This window comes from Anomaloglossus baeobatrachus, unplaced genomic scaffold (assembly GCF_048569485.1).
Source record: "Anomaloglossus baeobatrachus isolate aAnoBae1 unplaced genomic scaffold, aAnoBae1.hap1 Scaffold_25, whole genome shotgun sequence".
NCBI classification, from domain to species: Eukaryota; Metazoa; Chordata; class Amphibia; order Anura; family Aromobatidae; genus Anomaloglossus; species Anomaloglossus baeobatrachus.
The window spans coordinates 714,808-720,293 of NW_027442090.1; positions in this window are offsets into that span (position 1 = coordinate 714,808).

Genomic DNA, 5,486 nt, shown 5'->3' on the forward strand with positions numbered 1-5,486 from the left:
CCTCTGGCAGAACAAGCAAAGAGCCTACAACTACACCAACACAAAGAAGAAGGAAGCTGCGTCTACATTAATTCACATAATCCTAGTGAATGCGCACACAACATGGCCAAACAAAAGCAAAAGACATTACCTGGCCTATCAGGCCAATGGAAACTCATAGGCAACACAGTCCATTGAACTAGGCGATTACATGCAGCCATACAAAGTCCATGGGCCATGCCGCAGAGTCAAACCCACAACCTCTCGCAGCCAAGCAAAGCAGCTTCCACTACACCAACACAGAGAAGTGGGAAATGGATTCTACATTAATTCACATAATCCTAGTGACTGCGCACACAACATGGCCAAACAAAAGCAAAAGACAATACCTGGCCTATCAATCCAATGGAAACTCATAGGCAACACAGTCCATTGGACTTGGCAATTACATGCAGCCATACAAAGTCCAGGGGCCTTGCCTCAGAGTCAAACCCACAACCTCTGGCAGAACAAGCAAAGAGCCTACAACTACACCAACACAAAGAAGTAGGAAGCTGCGTCTACATTAATTCACATAATCCTAGTGAATGTGCACACAACATGGCCAAACAAAAGCAAAAGACATTAACTGGCCTATCAAGCCAATGGAAACTCATAGGCAACACAGTCCATTGAACTAGACAATTACATGGAGACATACAAAGTCCATGGGCCTTGCCTCAGAGTCAAACCCACAACCTCTCGCAGCCAAGCAAAGAGCCTACCACTACACCAACACAGATAAGTGGGAACATGATTCTACATTAATTCACATAATCCTACCGACTGCGCACACAACATGGCCAAACAAAAGACAATACCTGGCCTATCAATCCAATGGAAACTCATAGGCAACACAGTCCATTAGACTAGGCAAATACATGCAGCCATACAAAGTTCATGGGCCTTGCCTCAGAGTCGAACCCACAACTTCTTGGAGAACAAGCAAAGAGCCTACCACTAAACCAACACAGAGAAGTTGGAAACCGACTCTACATTAATTCACATAATCCTAGTGACTGCGCACACAACATGGCCAAACAAAAGCAAAAGACAGTACCTGGCCTATCAATCCAATGGAAACTCATAGGTAACACAGTACATTAGACTAGGCAATTAAATGCAGCCATACAAAGCCCATGGGCCTTGCCCCAGAGTCGAACCCACAACCTCTCGTAGCCCAAGCAAAGAGCCTACCAATACACCAACACAGAGAAGTGAAAAACTGATTCTACATTAAGTCACATAATCCTAGTGACTGCGCACACAACATGGCCAAACAAAAGCAAAAGACAGTACCTGGCCTATCAATCCAATAGAAACTCATAGGCAAAGCAATCAATTGGACTAGGCAATTACATGCAGCCATACAAAGTCCATGGGCCTTGCCTCAGAGTCGAACCCACAACCTCTTGTAGCCCAAGCAAAGAGCCTACCACTACACCAACACAGAGAAGAGCGAAACTGACTCAACATAAATTCACATAATCCTAGTGACTGCGCACACAACATGGCCAAACAAAAGCAAAAGACAGTCCCTGGCCTATCAATCCAATGGAAACTCATATACAACATAGTCCATTGGACTAGGCAATTACATGCAGCCATACAAAGTCCATGGGCCTTGCCTCAGAGTCAAACCCACAACCTCTGGCAGAACAAGCAAAGAGCTTACAACTACACCAACACAAAAAAGTAGGAAGGTTCGTCTACATTAATTCACATATTCCTAGAGACTGCGCACACAACATGGCCAAACAAAAGCAAAAGACATTACCTGGCCTATCAAGCCAATGGAAACTCATAGGCAACACAGTCCATTGGACTAAACAATTACATGCAGCCATACAAAGTCCATGGGCTTTGCCTCTGAGTCAAACCCACAATTTCTCGCAGCCCAAGCAAAGAGCCTACCACTACACCAACACAGACAAGATGGAAACTGAGTTTACATTAGTTCACATAATCCTAGTGACTGTGCACACAACATTGCGAAACAAATGCAAAAGACATTATCTGGCCTATCAATCCAATGGAAACTCATAGGCAACACAGTCCATTAGACTAGGCAAATACATGCAGCCATACAAAGTTCATGGGCCTTGCCTCAGAGTCGAACCCACAACCTCTTGGAGAACAAGCAAAGAGCCTACCACTAAACCAACACAGAGAAGTTGGAAACCGACTCTACATTAATTCACATAATCCTAGTGACTGCGCACACAACATGGCCAAACAAAAGCAAAAGACAGTACCTGGCTTATCAATCCAATGGAAACTCATAGGCAACACAGTCCATTGGACTAGGCAATAACATGCAGCCATACAAAGTCCATGGGCCTTGCCTCAAAGTCGAACTCACAACCTCTCGCAGCTCAAGCAAAGAGCCTACCACTACACCAACACAGAGAAATGTGAACCTGCCTCTACATTAATTCACATAATCCTAGTGACTGCGCACACAACATGGCCAAACGACAGCAAAAGTCCATACCTGGCCTATCAATCCAATGGAAACTCATAGGCAACACAGTCCATTGGACTAGGCAATTACATGCAGCCATAAAAAGTCCATGGGCCTTGCCTCAGAGTCAAACCCACAACTTCTCGCAGCCCAAGCAAAGATCCTACCACTACAGCAACACAGAGAAGTGTGAAACTGACTCTACATTAATTCACATAATCCTAGTGACTGCGCACACAACATGGCCAAACAAAAGCAAAAGACAGTACCTGGCCTATCAATCCAATGGAAACTCATAGGCAACACAGTCCATTAGACTAGGCAACTACATACAGCCATAATAAGTCCATGGGCCTTGCCCCAGAGTCAAACCCACAACATCTACGCAGCCCAAGCAAAGAGCCTACCACTACACCAACACAGAGATATGTGAAACTGACTCTACAAATTATTCACATAATCCTAGTGACTGTGCACACAACATGGCCAAACGAAAGCAAAAGTCGATACCTGGCCTATCAATCCAATGGAAACTCATAGGTAACACAGTCCATTGGACTATGCAATTACATGCAGCCATACAAAGTCCATGGGCCTTGCCTCAGAGTCAAACCCACAACCTCTAACAGCTCAAGCAAAAAGCCTACCACTACACCAACACAGAGAAGTGCGAAACTAATTGAACATAAATTCACATTATCCTAGTGACTGCGCACACATCATGGCCAAACGAAAGCAAAAGACAGTACCTGGCCTATCAATCCAATGGAAACTCATAGGTAACACAGTCCATTGGACTATGCAATTACATGCAGCCATACAAAGTCCATGGGCCTTGCCTCAGAGTCGAACTCACAACCTCTCGCAGCCCAAGAAAAAAGCCTACCACTACAGCAACACAGAGAAGTGTGAAACTGACTCTACATTAATTCACATAATCCTAGTGACTGCGCACACAACATGGCCAAACAAAAGCAAAAGACAGTACCTGGCCTATCATTCCAATTAAAACTCATAGGCAACATAGTCCATTGGACTAGGCAATAACATGCAGCCATACAACGTCCATGGGCCTTGCCTCAAAGTCGAACTCACAACCTCTCGCAGCTCAAGCAAAGAGCCTACCACTACACCAACACAGAGAAACGTGAACGTGACTCTACATTAATTCACATAATCCTAGTGACTGCGCACACAACATGGCCAAACAAAAGCAAAAGGCAGTACCTGGCCTATCAATCCAATGGGAACTCATAGGCAACACAGTCAATTGAACTACGCAATTATATGCAGCCATACAAACTCCATGGGCCTTACCTCAGAGTCGAACCCACAACCTCTCGCAGCTTAAGCAAAGAGCCTACCCCTAAACCAACACAGAGAAGTTGGAAACTGACTCTACATTAATTCACATAATCCTAGTGACTGCGCACACAACATGGCCAAACAAAAGCAAAAGACAGTACCTGGCCTATCAATCCAATGGAAACTCATAGGCAACACAGTCCATTGGACTAGACAATTACATGGAGACATACAAAGTCCATGGGCCTTGCCTCAGAGTCAAACCCACAACCTCTCGCAGCCAAGCAAAGAGCCTACTACTACACCAACACAGAAAAGTGGGAAACTGGTACTACATTAATTCACATAATCCTACCGACTGCGCACACAACATGGCAAAACAAAAGCAAAAGTCAGTACCTGGCTTATCAATCCAATGGAAACTCATAGGCAACACAGTCCATTGGACTAGAAAATTACATGGAGACATACAAAGTCCATGGGCCTTGCCTCAGAGTCAAACCCACAACCTCTCGCAGCCAAGCAAAGAGCCTACCACTACACCAACACAGAGAAGTGGGAAACTGATTCTACATTAATTCACATAATCCTACCGACTGCGCACACAACATGGCTAAACAAAAGAAAATACCTGGCCTATCAATTCAATGGAAACTCATAGGCAACACAGTCCATTGGACTAGGCAATTACATGCAGCCATACAAAGTTCATGGGCCTTGCCTCAGAGTCGAACCCACATCCTCTTGGAGAACAAGCAAAGAGCCTACCACTAAACCAACACGGAGAAGTTGGAAACTGACTCTACATTAATTCACATAATCCTAGTGACTGCGCACACAACATGGCCAAACAAAAGCAAAAGACATTACCTGGCCTATCAATCCAATGTAAACTCATAGGTAACACAGTACATTGGACTAGGCAATTGCATGCAGCCATACAAAGCCCATGGGCCTTGCCCCAGAGTCAAACCCGCAACCTCTCGTAGCCCAAGCAAAGAGCCTACCAATACAGCAACACAGAGAAGTGGAAAACAGATTCTACATTAATTCACATAATCCTAGTGACTGCGCACACAACATGGCCAAACAAAAGCAAAAGACGGTACCTGGCCTATCAATCCAATGGAAACTCATAGGCAACGCAATCAATTGGACTAGGCAATTACATGCAGCCATACAAAGTCCATGGACCTTGTCTCAGAGTCAAACCCACAACCTCTCTCAGCCCAAGCAAAGAGCCTACCACTACACCAACACAGAGAAGAGCGAAACTGACTCAACATAAATTCACATAATCCTAGTGACTGCGCACACAACATGGCCAAACAAAAGCAAAAGACAGACCCTGGCCTATCAATCCAATGGAAACTCATAGACAACATAGTCCATTGGACTAGGCAATTACATGCAACCATACAAAATCCATGGGCCTTGCCTCAGAGTCAAACCCACAACCTCTGGCAGAACAAGCAAAGAGCATACCACTACACCAACAAAGAGAAGTAGGTGAATGACTCTACATTAATTCACATAATCCTAGTGACTGCGCACACAACATGGCCAAACAAAAGCAAAAGACATTACCTGGCCTATCAAACCAGTGGAAACTCATAGGCAACACAGTCCATTGGACTAGGCAATTACATGCAGCCATACAAAGTCCATGGGCTTTGCCTCAGAGTCAAACCCACAATTC